This window comes from Melozone crissalis, unplaced genomic scaffold, assembly GCF_028551555.1.
Source record: "Melozone crissalis strain CALT ecotype California unplaced genomic scaffold, PUWL_Pcris_2 ptg000016l_1, whole genome shotgun sequence".
Classification (NCBI taxonomy): domain Eukaryota; kingdom Metazoa; phylum Chordata; class Aves; order Passeriformes; family Passerellidae; genus Melozone; species Melozone crissalis.
This window is the reverse complement of record NW_026535794.1, coordinates 41841713-41861357: the sequence shown is the minus strand read 5'-3', so window position 1 is coordinate 41861357 and position 19645 is coordinate 41841713. Positions and strand designations below refer to the sequence as shown.

General features: G+C 40.0%; 1 protein-coding gene across 1 annotated transcript in view; it reads left to right on the top strand.

Annotated features, from left to right (window-relative positions):
- Positions 1-530: 530 nt before the first annotated feature.
- GADL1 (glutamate decarboxylase like 1) overlaps positions 531-19645 on the top strand; it is a 117236-nt gene continuing 98121 nt past the window's right edge. The window contains exons 1-2 of the mRNA XM_054273411.1: positions 531-564; positions 6714-6815. The gene's annotated coding sequence lies outside the window, so the exon portion shown is untranslated. The remainder of the gene's footprint in view (positions 565-6713; positions 6816-19645) is intronic.

The following is a 19645-nucleotide window of genomic DNA, read 5'->3' as shown; positions in this document are numbered from 1 at the left end:
ATAAGTGGGAAGGAGCTGAGGAGGAGCAATGTTTGGCTTAAAAGTAAATATCATTGTGACTACTTGCTGATTTCCTATCACATGAATCCTTGAGAAGTCCATGAGGAAACTGGATGAATAAATGTGAGTGTTGGAGTTTATGAATACTATGTCTGCCTGGGATAAAATTAGTGATTTTTATGATTTTCTTGATTTGGAAACCTGATCCAAATGGCTTTTTTTCCCCTTATCACAATCCTGTGCATTTTTCATCCAAAGCAGAAGGTGATTGTCAGCAGTGTTAATGAAGGAATGACAGAATCCCTTTAGCTGGCCATTGAGTGAGAAGAGGTTCAGCAAAGGGGAAGTGAACCTTGCAGTTTTCCAACACATTCAATATTCCATATTACTATAGCATCAGCCAAGGATGAACAGGGAAGCTTTTAGCTCACCATTGAGCATTCTCTTTCTCAGATTTGATCTTTCTCCATGATGGCTTTTACTTCTAAGGAAAGTTTTTTTTGTTTTTCAGATTTTAAAACCAGAAAGACAAATAATGCTCAAGAATTTCAAGTCTGGTGAAAGGTAGGATGGTAATTTTCAGTGTTAATGCAGTACCTGAAAACATTTTCATTTCTGTTTGTTTCTAGAAGATGGGCTATGGCATCAACTGGTGGAAGCTTGCATGTTTTTGCTGCAGTCTATGCTGGGAATTAAAATTGGCAGATAATTTGGTTGAATAGCTCTGCAAACTGTTGCAATGTGATGTAACATACACATGCACATTGTTTCTTAGTGTTGTGTTTTGGCTCATAAGAGCATTCCTCAAAAGCAGCATACTCAAAATCCATTCCCATCTGTCCCCATCACTTGAAGCAGACCTTCTCTTTGTGGTAGATCTGTACACTTTTGCTTGTTAGCCCTTCCTTGGTACTCAAGTGTTGTGTTCAGCTTTGTCCCATTTTGTGAGTAATTGTTGGTTAAAAATAAAATCATACCTGAGGTTTTCAGTCACTATGTTTTGCTCCTTAGAGCAGAAAAATATCTTCCTTCCTGAAAGAAAAATATCGTAGCAACTGATTTCACATCTCCAGTTCAGACATTAGGTATAAGTACAAGTTATAAGCTGTGTAGGCTTTTTTGTCCAGTACCAGATATCAGTTGTTTTTCTAGCTTTATTTTTGGTCCTGGAATAATACAAAAAAAGAGAATTTTGTAGTACTTATTCATGATTGTGGATATTGGGATTCAGAGAAATAAGGTATGTCTTTCTAACAAGGAGAATAATTAATCACTGGAAATCATTTATGTGGAATATTGTTGGGTTCTTGAAAATTTCTAATATAGAAAATCAGAATTCAATGTTTTCTTTTGAAATATTTCTTCAATTTCAACTACACACAATCATTGGTCTTGATGCAGTAGCAAGTAAATGGAAATCTTATGGCTTTTAATATTTTGAATTTCATTAATCATTAATCCAAAATAATTGGCTTATTCCTAAGAGGAAATAGTCTAATAACAGTGTCAGAGTAAGATCCTTGCTTCTCAAGGCCAAAACCTTACTATAAGGGGATAACAGGATCAGAGATGTATTGATTAATTCTATACATTTTTAAAATGAGACCCTTTCTCCATGTAGATTATATTCTCTTTCTATGTATAGCATTTCACTGCTCCATGACTCTTGCAAAGAGGCCTGTTTTTTCAGACTGCCTTTATCAGTTATCCATCATGACCATGTCTTTCTGGACAGGACTTTTTGGGGATGCAGTGCTGCCCTGTGTAAGTATAAACCCTGAATCTCAGTGTGTCATGGCAGCCATGGGCTGAGAGTACTTTCATGTCCTGCACCAGCAGAGGAACTCTGCAAGCTGGTGACGGCACTAGTAACCCCCTAGTTACACATTCTGCAGGGGTACACGCAGCTTTACACGATGAATCAGCCAGAATGAAGCTGGCCATTAGAGTGCACTTGATGTTAATTGAAGCCGTGACTCATTCATTTGCATTTTCCCTTCCCACAAAGAATATTTAAGTAAGACCCTTTGCTCCTTATAAGGTCTTTAAATCTGTGTCTAGCTACATATCTGAGAAGCTACTGATCCCCGAGGTTGATCAAAAGCTCTGCTACCACAAGGGCATGTCCAGCACTTTGAAATCCAGCTTGAAAGCTGACCAGGGTTTTTGGGCAGCCTGCCTTTCTGTAGCACACTTGTGGGATTCTGTGGCCACTGGTTACTCTGCATCTCTTTGCCCAAGACCTACTCCTCTGCCAATTTACTCATCATGAACCCACACTGCTGAAGTAAAAGTAACAAAGGCAGTTTTTCACATTTCTCTCTCTTTTTTTTTAATATCCCTGCTGAAAATTAACTAAAGAACAACTTGCAATGAGCACACCACTAGCCTTGTTACTATAAATGCATGCAGTAAGTGACAGTACTGGGCTCATTTTCCATTTGAATTGACCAGGTATCTGAAGGATAGCAAGGAAAACATTGCAGACAGTGACAAAATTAGTTGCATGTTACCCAGCAGGCAGGGTCCAAATAAAGATCCCAACTCCACCAGGCAGGAATGGGTTGGCTAGAAATCCCTAAATATGAAAGCCTTGCAAAAACAGAATGTCATTATCAAGTGTATCCTTTTTTTATACCCTAAGAATAAAAAATCCTGTGGTGTTGAGTAGTAAGGATATAATTTTCAACCAAGTTCTGCAGCTTGCTTAAAGAAAGGTTCTTCACAAGGTTTTTTCCACTTTTCTATTAGATTCTAATGGACTATAAAAACTGGGGATTAATTTGGCACATTAATTGCTAAAAGATTAACACTTTTGTAATTTTTCTAATAATTTAGAAGTGAATTATATAGTTGCACTGCAATCATTCCACTTAATTTTACCTCTCATGTCATTTTTCTCCCAGCATTAATTTTGTCCCTGTTGCAGCATTCAGCTCAGGACAAATCTCACTGCACTCCATTATCTGGCCAGTCAAGCCTGCAGAAACAGGGAATCTTACTTAATTAGAAAAATGCACTGATGCAGAAAAGGTACATGTAACTTCTTGCACCAGCTATACCTTTTAAAAATGCATCGTTGCAAAGATGACAAACTGCCATTGGTTCTTTGATCTGAAAGATTTTCAGGAGCTGCTGGAATCAGAAAGTAGAAGAACTGAAGCCAAAAATTCCTTTCATGTCATATTATGGAATAGATGTAGAAAGAATGACTATATTGGGAAGCACCAGGTGAGAATTTTTAGAAGCTCTTCAAAGCCATCAGTGAAATCTGATTTGAGTCCCACTTCATTCTCTGCTTACTAGTGTTCCCCAGGTAAGCTGTATTCCAATGTGCTTCACAGAGTTAAATAATATAGCTACCTGGATAAATAACAGTAGAAGGAGTAGTAAGCCACAGCAAGTTATAGACTTGGGGAACAGCTGTTTTTCAGCTGAGATTTAAAATGAAATGGCAAAATTACAGTGCATTATTCTAGTTCACGGTGGCCAGAGGATTTCAGCAAGCTCCACCACACCTGAAAGCTATCAAATAATAAGCAAGATTAATCAGATAAGAGGAGTGGCTGGAAGAGTTCAATAACTTGAGCCCTACTGACACAACCTCTATTGAAAATGGACCTTGCTGACAGCAGATCAAATGTAACGTGACATTAATTTTCTTCTTTGTGACCTTGCTTGACTGAACGTGCTGGAGCACTTAATTCTTTATGCTCACATCAGGAGGAGCTAATGGGGGAGTCCAGTGGTAGCCAAGCCTTCAGTGGCCTGTCCACTAGAGCAGTGTGTGAGCTTGGGCAGCTCATTCCTGGAGTAGGGTCCAAAGTTTGACAGTCCTTGGTGGTTGGCAATTGTGAACTGTTTTCCTTGATCCTGATACCAGAGCAGGTTTCCAAGTCACCAGCTGCAAAGCCAGTGTTCTTGTGGAGGTGAAAAACCTGAGAAATACAATAGAAATATCTCAGTTTACACCTACGGAGAAGTATGATAAAGCAGCTGTAGCTGATCAGAGTCTGTATTCTTAGCTCAGGCACAAATCATAATCAGAGACAGTTTTAACATTTTGAATAGTATGGGGAGAAAAAGATGGAGATACATGCCATAATATATCATCTGAAAAGGTCTTGTAGGCATAGTCATCAACTGTTTAAAGATTTCGCCATCCATATATCTTTTTAAACAGTCTGCTTCTTTCAGAACCTGTACACTTAAGATTTGACACACTTCAGCCAGAGGGGTGATACCACTACAATACCATATCCCAAGCCTAAAGAAACACAAATAATGCTATAAAAGTTGCACACATTCTACCACTGGCTCATTTTTTTTACTGCAGAAATGTTGATTTAGTTAGATCCTTAACTATCTTTTCCCTGTGGTACCTTCAGCATCCCAGTAACAAAAAGCCATCTGCTTTTTCCAGCCTCCATTTAACACCCGAGCAGGGGGAGTCATGCTGTGCCCAGCATTATTTGCACTCATGAGAAAGAAATGGGAATATGTTCAGTGCACTTTTTAGGGTTTGCCTAACAGCTTTGGAAATCAGTGGCAAGATTCACCCTGATGTTAGGAGCTTGTACATATATATAGCTCATCTAAAATACAATATTAAAGGTTCTTACCATAGATTTCTCCTTCTACCACAATAAAACCTACAAGATTCACTCCACAGAAATTTGGAGGGGTAAATGTCCCACTCTAGGTATGTTCTGTGCTCATTTTAGAGCCTGATAAATGCTGAACAATGCAAACCAATCTGCAGTTATTTTGTGGGAATAGTTATTGTGTTAATACTAAAGATTTGTATAGGTGAAGGATATAAATGTTGCATTTGATGAGAATTGTACAAGAACACCTATCTTTATTAAACTTAGTGAGTTGGTGTTGTTAATGACATTCTGTGAATCAGAATTTGTGGAAAAGATCTGTATCTGTACCCTCTGCATCTGTAAATGTTCACTTATAAGAAACACATTCAACATTTGAGATGCTCTGCTTTGCCATTGCTGCAGTACAGCTTTTCTTACTTAGGCCTAATTAAATTTTGGTTTAGTCTTTCTGTGCTTGAAGATACATAGACTGAATTTTGCTCATCATCCCACCCACTTATGCCACTTGTGTCAGGTTTGAATATGAAAAAGAAATCAGTGTTGTAGAAAAGGAATACAGCATAATGACAAAAAATACTGTGCAGCAGAGAATTTATTTTTTTTAATGTTAGGGCTAAAAGGACAACTGTTTTGCAGAAATGCATTTAAAATTATTACAAGAAAAATACTCTGCTCAGGAAAATGATAAAAAGCAATTGGAATCAAACAGATAATTTCAAGGGAATAAAAATCACAGCAATGATAAATGGAAATCTCTGCTGAATTTACAAGGAGACTAATTAGGCATATACTGTTTGACATTGCTTCTCACTGCCCAGTATCTCAGAGTATGACATCAGAAAGGTATGAAGAAATGGAAAGTATTTGTAACCCATACATTGTGAGGATCCAGTGGGTCTATCACAGGAGAAAGAACAAACTGATGTATTATAAGTAAGTGTTCCACAGAACTGGTAGCTGAAAAGAAGTTTTTAATCACCATCTGCCAACAAGCACAATATTGAAATACACATGGTGGTAAACATTTTGGAATCCATAAGTTTTTCTGGGCTGCCTTCCTAAAAAATAAGGAAAACAATTTTGATGTGTATTTAGCTGGTGAGCATTTGGTCACCCACAAAGTCATCTGCTTGAAAATGTTGTCTTTGCCATTGTCAAGTGCCTATGAGAAGTGAATCTAGCATGGAAGCATGTAGAGGAAGATAGGTATAGATGTAGGGCCAAACTTGAAAAACATTTATGAGTAAAACATGCATGAAGCCTAAATTCTCTCTGACATTGCACTGCACCTTGAAATTCTTTGAGGTGAGTAATGAAATGTAGGTGAGATTGGCCTTTTCCAACTGTGAAGCTTTCAGGAGAGTGACTGTAGGAGAATAAGACCCCTTTTTTTGTGTCAGTGTTGGTGGTAACAGTGGGAGGATATATCTGCAGAGGGCTGTGATGGTAATGGAGCCGAACACAGTGCTCAGTGAAGCTTATCCCAAAGCCTTGTTTTGTCAAAAACAGCCTATATGTAAATATTAAATGCATATTGAATGTATGGTTGTGAAAAACCTTTATTTTTAACAACAGGAAAGCAGAATAGAGACCTGTGTCACCAAGACATGAAATATGTACTATATACTTCTGGAATGGATTATTATTTTCTGAAACTACTGCAGAAATGGTATGTTCCCATGACTAAAAAGAGAGCACTTTTTAGAATGTTTACACTGAGAGATAAAAGTTCTAGTCCCAGCTTTTGCATGAAATTAAGATAATCTTAGTTCCAGTAGTTCTTAGCCTCCCCATCAACACTGATTTGGCTTTCAGACTGCTGTTCTCTCTTTTAAAATTGATAGCCTAAAAAGATCAAAGTGTTCTGCATGAGTTCAGGAAATGGACACAGACCTTTATTTTTACTTCTATGAAAACTGAGTTGGATGAGTATGATAGTCTGATTTTCTAAGGACTCCACTCCATAAGATGGATGTCAGCACATGAAGGAAACAAAAACCAAAAGTAGTCTATGACACCAGTAAGCTTAGTTTGTGCATTTGCAGTAGAATATTAAAGTTGCTTTCACCTAATATTTTATTCTCCTCTGTATATTCCCCTCAGCAAGAAGATGGCTTGTATCCTGTGGTATATACAGAAACAACTAAACCAATGACGTACTGTGAATTGTTAAAAAGTTCCCAGCTCTGATTTCACAATTACCAGGTATGGATAATTTTGTGACCCTTTGAGAAGACTGAGTGAGGAATGTGCAATCTGGATATAAGGGTGCCAAGGTGGCACAGACATTAATTAGTGAATGTGTTGCCAATGCAAGCTTGAGTTTTCATAAGGGTGCTAATATCCAGGCTCAGGGAGGGGGAGCACTCAAACTGGCAGCGTGTTAGAAACCTCACATCATCAAGAAAAGCTGCTGCAGCAGAGCCAGCAGGCCAACACGACTCCAGCTCCTGGTACTGCTCACTGGTGTCCGCTGGAATGTGTCGAACAACTGAATATGAATGGGCTCCAGTGGGAGGGATGGCCTTTTCCTTGCAAATATTTCGGCAGCTCTTAAGTTGCCCCGCAGCAATAATGCTTGGCTTTTTATAGAACACTGCCTGATTCATTGGCAACCTTTAGCTATTTTATTGATTTAGCATTTCTTCAGAGATGCAGTGAAATATATGACTTGTGGACAATGTGATTTTTTTGAAAGTCGATGCTGATGTCAGGGATATGTTGTCTGGTTCAAGCTCTGCTGCCTCTGGAGTTCATTAGAAGTTGTTTTAAATATGCTTTCTACTCTGTTTATGAACTATATTTCTTTTTTCACACTTGGTAAGGGTGCTGTTCTACACTGCCTTTAGTGTGTATTTCAAATCTTCTTGGCTGAATTGAGTCATTTCACGGTGAAGTAAGTGGAATGTAAGAGAAATATGCCATGGTTGGGACACTGTGGCTTAGTACATCAAAACCAATAAAGAATGAGGAAGAGGCTGGGAGGACTTGTGGAATCCATTTTATTTATTCGTTAGAAGTAATGAAGCAAAATGTTTATTGTTTGTGTCCTCTGAATGTTAATCTGCTCAGCAGTTGAAATCACAGTGAGAGGTGATAGCAGGCTCTGATGGAATTGTGAACATAAGGCTAGTTGGCAGGTTACTGAATCAGAAGCCAATGAGCAGGCAGGGCTGGGATTTGGGGTGAGGTGAAAGTGGATTCACCACACAAGGATTTTAGGAGCAGAAGCATAGACCTGAGCAGCCAAGTTTACGTTGAGACATGGGTGGGTTAACTGTGAAAAGTTCTGAGCCTGCAAGAGCTGCCACTCACCATTTGATGCCAGTGTCTAAATGTAGCTCCAACTTTGGGTTTCTATTTCTGAAAACTGGCCTAAGTCTTGGGGAGTTTATAATGGTGCTGCTAAGAACAAGACCTAGCACAGCAGAGGTAATGGTATTCACTGTCCTTTGGCAGATCAACTTTGTAATATCAACATGTCAGGCTGAGCATCCTTCAGCTCCTGGGCATCTGTGTGTATCAAAAGATAATTCCATTAAAGGAGCTCCTACTTTTTCCCCTCCCCTTCCTTGTACTTGCTTTATCTCTCCAGGAATCCTCACAGATATTATGACTGCAGCTGCTACTGCTCAGCTGCTATTGCTGCACTGTTCCGATTCTTCTTTTCCACTGTAGAGATGGAGCAAGCCTAAAGTTGCTTCTAGTCCACTGAAAGCTTGAGCCAAGAAGCTCAGAGCAACATAGTATGACAGCACCATCCACACCATGCAGGGCATAGCTCAGTGACAAAGCTGAATAAGCAGGAGAGAAGCCTGGAGTTGATGCATCTGGATTTGGTGGCAGAGGCAGTAGGTGTTTTTGCTACACATGATTAGCAAGATGTGAAAATAGCCTCATGTAGAAACAGAGGGATTTCCAAAACTGATGGGTCAGGTTCGTGCTAGAGCCAGCGATAGTGTAATACAGAGTGAAAGCAGCTGGCCTTTCCAAATTCTGTCATGAGCTGTAAATCACAATGTCCCTCTTCTCATGTAAACAGACCTACTGTAACAGGTCATCTCTGTGAAACTTTAAATAGCCAGGCTGAAATAACTCCTGTGTTACTCCAGGTTTGTGCTGATGCATAAAATTACACTGGGATGGAAATACCATGGGGAACCAGACTGGAACACAAATGGTTGTGAGTTTTTCATGTTTGCCTAAAGCCAGGTGAGTGCTGGTGAACCAGAAAAGCAGAGTATAAGTGCCATGTTCTTCACCTGGCTTCCTGCAGTGGCCAGCTTTTATGGCTGGTGAGGACTGCTACATTGAACAGTTGGTGTTGGTGGGTGGATTAGATTTCCCAAAAGAAGGTCTGATGAAACCAAAACTGCGGGCCCTCCCCGTCCGTCTCACCAGCACAGGCCACAGGACTCAGGGTTTTGTGATTGTGATAGGCAGCAGGTGTTACAGGCCCTCAGGAGTGAGTCAGAATTTGTCTGAGGACCTCTGCTGACCTCTGAGGACCTCTTTCCCTTCCCAAAAAAATGGTGTCTTAGAATTGATTCTGATGTTTTAATCTTTAGAGCAGGAAACAGTGAGAGCAATAAAATTTAATCAACAGAGCACTTGTTTTATCAAGTAAATGGATAATTGTGACATTTGACATTCTTATGAGGCTCTGTATCTTGAACATTTGCCTAATTATCTCCCCCCTTTAAAGATTCTGGTCAGATTCCTGTTTAGCAGTTCACTGCATGATCAAATTCAGCTTTTCTGAAACATCTTATTGTTGTTTTTGTTATTGTTATGTAGTGCATTCTCTTGGAAAGGTCAAGTATGTTGTCAAATATTGTACTAATTTCAGTTTTCATTGTGTCAGAGCCCTGGACTTTATTAAGAAAACACATTCTGTGAGTAGGTCATTCCAGTAACTAGCTCCATCCTAAAGAGCAATGGAATCACTCAGTTGAGATGTTCAGAGAATCCCCGTACAGTTAAAGGGACCCTCTCAAGATTCCTTTTAACTCTATTTTCTGCGTTCCTTGGATCACCCATTTAGAGCAAAGGTGTCTTTGCATTCCAGAAGCATGCTTTTGGCAATGCATCTGTGTCACCTAGCCGTAGCTGTCAGAAGTGAGGCTTTCATCAGGCTCCCTTCTAGGTTAATGGAGGAAAAAACATCTCCATGCAGTAACTCATCCCCAGCATCTGCAATAACTAATCTAATGATGAGTGGAATTTCCCTCTGAAAGCCCTGCTTCTCCCAGCTGATAGAGAAACTGTAGAAAATGGTCTAGAGCAGACATTCAAGACTTATACATCAAAAGTTAGGTAAAAATTAGGTCTGCCTGGGCAAAGTGTCATTCTGTACCTGACAAGTCTGTGCAGGTTTCAAAAGTGACAGGACAAATGCATGGACTAAAAAATAAAAATATGTCATCAATAGTTCGGGAAGCTGCATAATGCTAATGCTTCCCATCCACTTTTGTGTGGTTTCTCTACATGTGATCTCTGTTTTCTTCCTTAAACATCCAGTTCTGGCCCCTGTCAAAGAGAGGATTCCAGCAGGAAGGACCTTGGGACACACCTGCCATCAGCTGCTACTACGCTCCTGAGCTCCATCTACATGGAACATTTCTTAGTGTTCTCTCAGGTGTAGTTACAAGGGATTGATGTTGTGTGGGTTTGGAGAAATAGTACAAGGACTCTGTATGATCTGAGCTCCTTTTCTGCTTCAAATAGTCCACAGACCATGTGCCAGCCCTCGGCGTGAAGTTGGCATTGAGTCCACAAAGCGAGCTGGTTTCCTGAATAGATGAGAAGGCAGGTGGCAAGCCAAAAAAAACTAGTTTAAAGCCTGTGAATGGAGAATGAAAGGCACAGATGTGTAAAGGAATACTCATATTATAGCTCTAGACAGACATTAATGAGTGTGTGTCCTAACTATCATGCCAAGGTTATAAGCCCCTGCTTACGGGCAAGACAGATCTAGTTTGTCTGGCTCAAACACTGGCAGTTCAAACTCTCTCTTAATTACAAGATTTATGCCTTTGCTTTTATCCAAAGAAATGAAAGAATAGTTCATTCTCTCATGTTCCATTGCTTTTGTTCTCATTACCATAAATGTAAAGGTGCCAGTTAGAGTTGGTCAGACATTTTATAATTGAAGCTTTAAAATTTAATAGTGAAGTGAATGTTTTACACTTTGGCACTTTGGTTGCTCGATCAAATATTTTGTGCGATCTTCATTAGAGTATGAATACAGTGGGGTGCTGAAATACTTCAAATAATTTGTCCTTGGGGTCTCCTTCTCTTGATCTCTGTTTTTGTTTTAAAAATTGTTGTCATGTGGTGGAATGGTTTATGAAGTTTCAGCAGGGTCACCCAGCAGTGCAGAGATTAGTCCCAAGTCCCCCACAGGATGAGGAGTCACAGGTGTGTGTTATGTGTGGCTGGCACTCCTCTGAATCTGCCAGCATGTCTGTCATTTGTCCCAGGGCCAGTGGAGAGTAAGGATGGCTCATTTAGCATATTGATGGCAGGGCAACTGGAGCTTTTCCCTCATTCAGAATATGATTTTCCTTCTTGTACAGCTCACAAGTTTATCAGAGTGATTTCATTTTGTGGTTTCTCCCACAGCTTCCAATTTGTTACACCAGGAAACATTTTAGTCCTGCTGGTTTTGGTGGGAAGAATCACAAAAGTATTCCAAGGGAAGCTACAGACATCTCTCTATTTACACCTCTGACCTGGTAGATGATCTTGTTCTTTTTCCTCTTCCTCCTCCTGCCACCTTTTCACATGCACTCATGTTCTCTTGGGGTGTTTCCTCTCCCCAGCATTCCCAGGGATGCCTGACATGCAGGAAGTGCCCACCTGGGGGTGGTTTGTGTCCGAGGCGTTTGCTCTCCCAGGTGTGTCCTGGCAGGTGGAGCTCCTTCTCCAGAGGCAGGGGAGGAGGCACTGCTGTCCCTGCACACAGAGATCAGTAATTTCCCTACCACAGCAGCCGTGGCTTTGGTGCTCTGTCACTGCCTGCCTGCTGAGACCAAGAGTTCAGATTATTGTGTACTTTCAGGGAGACGTGGGAAGAGCATTCTCTGTGCTTTGGAAGTTACTCCTTTTATAACTCTGATTCTTCCAGATAGGCATGACTGTTTATATGAAGAGGATAAATAAATATGTGTTTGTTTTGAGAAACATGTTTGTTTTGAGAATGCAACATCGTAGAATAGATTTCATTTCACTGCAACATTATCAATATTGATAGCAAATATCTTGAAGGCAGAACAGAAGGGTAATGTATTTCTTCTTTTCTTATCATCTTTGTATTGTTTTTCCTTCAATTTGATCCTGCTGCTGCAGTCTGAGAACCTTTATGCAAAGCATGGAGACAACTTAGGCTCTCATCAGATTACTCATTGCCTTGCAAAACTGGATTTTAATGGGTACTTGAGGTCATATGGGGAAAATATTCTTTTGAGCTGCTCCATGACAACATTATTTTGATATCTGAATCCTTGAAAAAAGTGTGCTTGCATGCTGATTGGATCAAAAACTGGATCTTGCTTTTAGAGGATCTATGAATCTTTTAAGAATGCCCCACTGAAAGCATAATGTTTGTATGTCCAGCAAAATTAACATGACCTTTTAACCAAATGAGGAATCTCCCTTTAACTGCCCTTTTTTTGGAATAGCACCAGTAACACATGATACTTTTGAGGAGTTGTACCACCTAAGCAGTGAAATGGAATAGAGAGGAAAGTCCTCAAGAGTAAATACTAAAAAGTCCACATGGCTTTTGTGGCTGTGCCTACCAAGCAGTGAAGTGGCACAGCAGGAGCACACTTACCAGGAAGTATCATGTACACTAAGGGCACTTCTGCAAGAGTGCAGGAATTCACAACACCTCTCTGTTTCACTAAAAGCCTTCATGAAAACAAACTTTTTGTGCTTACCTGTGGCATTTCTGCAGTTTTTCAGAAGAGTTATTAATATTTATTCTAAACTTTTGGGAGGAAATTCAGCTCCATTAATGAGCCAGGAAAAGGTATATACAACCATTATCTCTCACTTATAGCCGTGTTTTGATGGCTTGAGTGCAATTTTCTACACAGAGATGAATTTCATTCTCCAGTAGTTCTAAGGATGCTGTTAAAATTTGCTATATGTCACACTAAAAGGACAGCTCATCTTATGGTCCCCGTCCTTAACCTTTTTTTACACGTACACAACCTATAAAATATCTTTACCCAGAGCAAAATTGCATCCTGGCTGCTTCCTACTTTCCTTCCTTCAATAATAAATAGGTCGTATTCTGTTGGTCAGAACAATATTTGAATTTGAGATTAATTCAGCAAATTCTGTTGGCTGCAACAACAACAACAAAAAGCCTAAAAAGAAGAGATGGAAATGTTGACAAGAGTAGTTCTAATATTTTCCACACATAAGTATTTCCAGGATTAGAATCATTAAGATTGGAAAAAAACCTCCAAGATCATCAAGCCCAACATTAATCAGAGATTTCATTCAGAAGGGAGCTTACAACAATACAGAAAGGGAAGATATCATCCCATTCTCCATTAATAGCCCAAAATCCAGTGGTTCTTGCTTGGACTTTGTATGAGGAACTGTTAAATCTAGGCTCAACCCAAATTACAACAGTGGTTCTCATCTCTTGAAACAGCACTTGTTATCCATCTCTAGGATGGTGTGTGTTGTCTCTTCCTAACATAATATTTTTAGTGTGCATAATATAGAAACATTTATTGCAGAAGATGAGACAGGTCAGATAACTTCCTTTACAAAAAAAGCTTGAAGCCATTCAGAGTGATTCTCACTGTCCCTCTCTGGTCAACCAAATATTTGGATATGATCTATGCTAAAGATAATATTCAAATTGAAAATAAATAGGTTAGTGTTAAAATATTTTTCTCATTTCTTGGTTTGGAGTCTGAACTGGAAAAATTGGATTTTCTTTTGGTTTTATTCATAACTAGGAAAAGCTTCAGAAGAATATGCTTTTAGTAATGTTTATATTAATTATTATGTGCACTGTTAAGCATTAGAGCAGGAAGCTTTAAGCAGGTTAAACAGTATAGACTGAATTATGCAAACATGGCTGTTGCAGTTGCAAACTCCCACCAAAGGAGAGGGAGTAAAATCTTATAGAAGTTTTGTTACTAATATATAGCTGGTTCACCTTAATGAATTGCAGGGGTAGCCTGGCTGTAAAATTTGTTTGTGAATCCTTTCCCAATTTGCAGAGACCTGAATGCTGGAAACAAACCAATAATTAGGCCTGTTAAAATGCTTAAGCTGGCTAAATATGAAGAGCCCTCAGCTCAAGACTCAGTGAAAATTGTGTCACTGAAACAACAGGCTGGACAGATGACCATTAATATGTAAATAACTGGTCATTCCCTGTTGAGCTGTAGCCCATTTTCTAGTTTGTCAAGGATAAGATTGAATTCAGTGCCCAAGTAATGGAACTGGTGGTGATAATTATTGAAAAACAGCATTGCTGTTTCCTTTGTAACAATCCTGCTATGTGGTAATGTTTTTTGGGTTCCCAAGAAGTATTCCTTTTCATATAGAATTTATTTTTGGTGCAGAATCAATATTTTTCATCTTGTGGCTATGGAAGTCTGCTGAAGTAGGACAAGTTACATGGCTTTTGCATTTTTTTGTTGCCAGAGGAATGTATCCTGAAAGATCCTCGAAAGTGTGTTCCTTAATATAGGCTAAATTTCCCTCTACCTCTGGCATTTATAACACTATATCCATCCAATTTATTATGTTTAAAATTAAACTTCTATCATTTTGGTAGCATGACTCAGTTCTCTTTTAAGATTTCCCCAGATACAAAGTTTCCTCTTATTAGGAGACGTTTCAACTATCTCATACCAGCTTCTCCTTCCCTGTCTGTCACCCTCAGGAAACAGCACTAAGGGCTTCTGCTTGAATTGCTACCATTTCCATTGGGTTGCTAAGCACATTTTACGTGTAGGCTGTCATTTTTTCCTTTGCTTGCTTTTTCCCTCCTACCTTTCCCCCCTCTTTGTCTCCAAGTCCATTTGTAATATATTTGTGGAGTTGCCCTTCAGCTTCATTAATGCATTGATTTTTTTTTTTTTTTGTTAATTTATCTAATTCCCAGTCAAATGAGGACATGGTACTTGTAAATCATTTAGTTCCTCATTAATCTCTTCCAGTGCTGGTTCCATTTTTCAGCTGTCTTCCAATTTACTATCTCTGGCGAAAAATATCCACTGTTCCCATCACTTGTCACAAGTAATGTCACGGTTGCTGTGGATCCATTGGCCTGAATAATCAACATGATTTTTTTTATTAGAAATCAAAATATTTGCTGCTGCTGTAGAAAGCCAAATCTTTAATCCCATGCAAGGAAGTTCACTAAATGAAATGCAATAAACAGAAGATCTAAAGCTTGCCCTGTTACTTTGTGCCAAGTCCTATTCATTAGTTTTTCTCTAACAATAGCTGTAGAATATTAAGATGCAGCTGAGAGCAGCAGAAACCCCAAGAACTGCATCCTTATGCCTTCATACCTCACTGGCAGAAATCCTGTTGAGATGAGAGGAATAAAGACTTCAGCATTCACTTGAGAGTAGCAGGTATCAGCTTAGTCAGAACCCACAGATAAAGAATTCTCTGCTCCTATCCTCGACTATAAACATTGGTATCACATCAGGCTTACAAGCTGCTTATGGGTAGATTGGCAAGACAGGCAGGGTGCCTGCTCATACAGCAAACTGGCAAGAAAGTAATTTTCCTCTGAAATGGAACAGTGCTTTTAAGGGCAGTAGGTGATACTCCCCTTTCCTGGTCAGCACCAAATGCTGCCCTAGCAGAATAAGAAAGAGAATTAGACTGAATTCCCTACTGAAGGGAAGGGAAGGGAAGGGCTGTTGCTGCCCATAACTGTTACATCAGTTTTGTTGCTGAGGCAGAATAGGCCTCACCTTTAGTGCTTCCTGGCCAAATCTATCCTTCAGCTGTAGAAGGCTTGACTCGTGTCCCCTAACACTGCTCTGGACTCTGTGACAGCTTTGCAAAGTGGCTTTCCCTGCATTTCAGATATGTGCAGTGTACTTTGGTGTGAGCATATATATACTTTGGGATCTTTTAGACATTAATCTCAACCACTATTATCTTATTTTGAAAAGAGAGAGATTTTACCAGTAGACTCCTGATGTCACTCATCCTGACTTTTTCCATAGCCTTTGTGCAACAGTCACTGAAAACAACTTCAATGCCATGGTTATTTTAGTTGCCATCAGTGACTCATCTTCCTCTGGCTGTAATGGGATTTAAGGAGCATTTAATGTTCTCTACTGTGTATGGGGTAATTGCTTGGACAATAAAATGATAAGCATCTTCAACTTAATATAGATAGAGATGTTAGACTGATGGGAAGAATTGAAATACATGGGCATTTTGTGTTTGAGACATCAAATAAAAAGCACTGCCTTTTCAAGAACAGAAGTCCTGCATAGGGAAGATCAGGCCACAGTGTTTCTTCATGTGGCAAAAAAGATATCAGAGGAGGTGGAAGAAATTGGTGTAGCTTTGTTTGTAAAGCATGTGCTGGTTAAATTGCTCCCCCTTGCTGATCTGTCTAATCCTCTTAATGAGGCTAGGTAAGCAAAAAGGAGGCAGTAATGATGCTGATGACTCAGAGATTTCTCCGTGTGGAAGAAAACAAGCAGAAGATGATTGTCTAAACAGAGCAGCACAGTGACTCTCCAGGTGTCCTTTGCACCTGTAAAATGGTTGCTGGATGGCAAACTAACCAAGCTCAGAGGCTCCCAGTGTCCCTGGGTACAAGTGCTAGACTACAAATTTGTACATTGTGAGTGTGAGATTTGCTGTGTTTCAGCCACCCTTCAGCTTGCAGGATGCATTTTTTCTTAAGCCTAGATTTGTGTTGATCCTTTATGTTTGAAGAATGAGGCAGCAGCAAAACAGCTCAGAGGCAATAACCAGCACACAGACACTGGGGCACTTTGTTCTGCTCTGATGAGTGGAATGTAACCCGTCTTTCTCACTGAAACTGCCCTTATCTGAGGATAAGGGATGGTACTTGTTTGACACTCCCTAATTTGTTTTGTTTTGTTGTTGGGATTTGTTTTGTTTTGTTTGGTTTGGTGGTTTTTTTTGTGTTTTTTTTTTTTTTTTTTAAATAATGAAAGATGTTAGGGGTATGCTTTGTATTTAATGATTCTCCCATGTGAAGTTCTGGGACATCATCCCTTCACCAATGTTGACTGTTTATTGTAACTTTTCATTGCAAAATTTGTAATCACTCCTGTTGACCTGGGGCTGCAAACTCCATGGAGAGAATCCTGACCACTAGGTGACAGAGTTAAGTTACTTTCCTTCACTCAATGAGCTTTTAATTTTTCATGCAAATTGAAGCTAACTCAGTCAGAGAGATTGTAAGGATTCTGCCCCATAAAACAGGCAAGCACTTGTGGTAAGAGAAGTTTTTTGAGGGGCCAGTTGAATCCCATCAGGCAGAGGATGGCTGTAAACGTGTATTTTCACTTGCTGAATTTACCACTAGATTATGGTACAGAAAGGGGAGCAGGGTTTCTCTGCTAGCTGTGCCTCCAAAGCAGCAATAACACTCCTCCTTTAGACATGCTGATAGTCCACCAGCTGGATCCCCCTTCAGATGGAACAACAACTGGTGGAACCCAGCAGGGCTTGGCACTCCAAGTGATGTTAAGCCTCTGTGTGCATGGCCAGAAGTTTTCCAGAGACTCAGGGAGCGCTCACATTTACACTTGAGTCCCCTGAGGGAATTCAGGGTTTATATGCCACGAGGGGAAGGAGACAGGCAGCAGTTTTATGTATCCAGGCTTCAGGGTAGGGAGGTAAATACAGAGAGAAGTGAAATGTATATGCCCCAGCCCTTCTGTGCATCTGGTACTTAGTATCTATTTCACTTGAACAACATGGCCTTCTGCCATTGCAGCCTCGTGCCAAGAAAACCACAGTAATATATGTTTGGTGCCAGCTCTACAAGTTACACAAAGAAAGCTAGGTAGAAGAAAGTTTAGAAGATCTGAATGATTTCTGCAGGGGATTATTTTTTTCACCTGCAAGGCTTAATTAGTAGGATTCCAGATTGTAACAGTGCAGTGCTTGAAAACATGTTGGATTGCATTGAGACAGGTGTTTTTTTTAATGGGATGCAAGTTTTGATGTTATAGTGCTGGAAATTTCAACAATTATATAAAATTTTGGAAATATCCAGCAGCACTTCTTCAGACAGCTCCAGCTCATGCACAGTGCTTTGGATATTGGAACCCACTCTGTTGCAGGTCGGAAAGTTTCACATTTGACTTCCTTCTCTTCACACAGTTCTTACATCAGATTTATTTTTGAATTTGTCACTATAGAAATCTACATAACCTTTACCATAATCTTGAGTAGTTGTAGCAGGGTCAGTACAATGCATACTCAAATGTACAAGGTGGGTGAGAATGTCAGAGGCAGCGCTGAGCATCCCCCGTGCTTTGCCTGGGGAGGAGCTGTTACCCTGCTATGCACAAGAAAACAGAACAGGCCACGGTGCACTTCACAGTGCAGAAGGCTAACTGAGCACTGCCTAGTATTTTTCACTTTCCATCCATACACTATAAAGCAAAAATGTTGGAATACATATTTCTAGCAACTGTGAATTTTTGCACATTGGTAAATACCATAATTCTCTTCTGCTTGTCAAGATGTGCTGCTTTTGAGTGTGGGGTTTCAAAGGAGGCCGTTTAAAAACATGATTTTCCAATCTTGTTTGGCACTTATGTGCCCCCCTAAAAGCAAGTCACTGAGACTGCAATTTTGAAATCCTGCTAAAAAATAAGCATTATCTCTCTCTTGACATGTCTGTGCACTAACTGCTGGAAAACAGTTAAATCAAGGGAATATTTATAGCACCAGTGGGAGAATAAAGTTGGTCCCTTAACTGTGACAGAGCCCATTTCAGTCCTGTCAGCTGTCGCTGTTCTTAGCTGAACATCAGAAAGCAAGTGGTGGCTTTGTGCTGCTCTCTGCTGCGAGCTGAAGCTTCAGTCAATGTTAGTGTGAGTCTCTTATTAGACCCTTCTGTCTGTACTGGCTGCAGCTTCCTGCTTTTGATCCCTGGTCTCTTGAATCTGACATCCACTTGTCCTCTCGATTGTGTAATGCTTCATGGAAGTTTTCCAGTCCATCTGTGTGTAGGAGATTTTAAATATATGCTAATTTAATTGTAAATTATTGACAAGATGCATACGGAAAGATCTGTTTGTATGCTTTTGATACTGGAGAAATCTGATCAGATATTTTCCATCAAGGAAGCCTCTTGTCCTGGTTTATATGCTTCATTGAGGCCATGTCCTGCTTGGCAAGTGGTCTGAGAAACTGAGAACCGGCCCCCACAATACCCATAGCTGCACATACATGAGGGGTACAGTGAAGTTTAGGCAGCTCAGGCAGACTCATTATGTCGGTGTTTGCACCTTTAGCTCTTCAGTGACAATCATAAATTCCTTTCCTGCAGTTTAGGATAGAGAAGCTCAGTGAATGTGTTGGGAGACATGCTGAAAAGAGCCCAAAGAACAGTTTTTAAGCCAGTTGGATATGATTAATTAAAACCACAAGTGAATTTCCTTAGCTAAACCTAGCAGCAATCCTTCTTTGACCTTTCAGTTATTGTGGGTTGTTATTAGGATTATTTTTAGGATATTATTAGGATGATTGTCACTGTGATTAAGGGCCCCAAGCTTTTTTCCTCCTAAAAGGATAACATGTTCTTTTTATTTTACATTAAGGAAATCACAGACCTGTCACATCTTGCAATTGCTCAAAGGCTCCTGCCTGCTCCTGCCATGGCACTGCATCTCATTTTTCTCACCTGACAGTCCTTTGCCTTAGCCATCCACTAGAAACACCCTGTCCTTTCTCCTGCTTTGTGGAGGCTGGTGATGGAGGATGTGCATGACCAGTGTGACCTGCACTGTGCCTGTTGTGGCACCTGATGT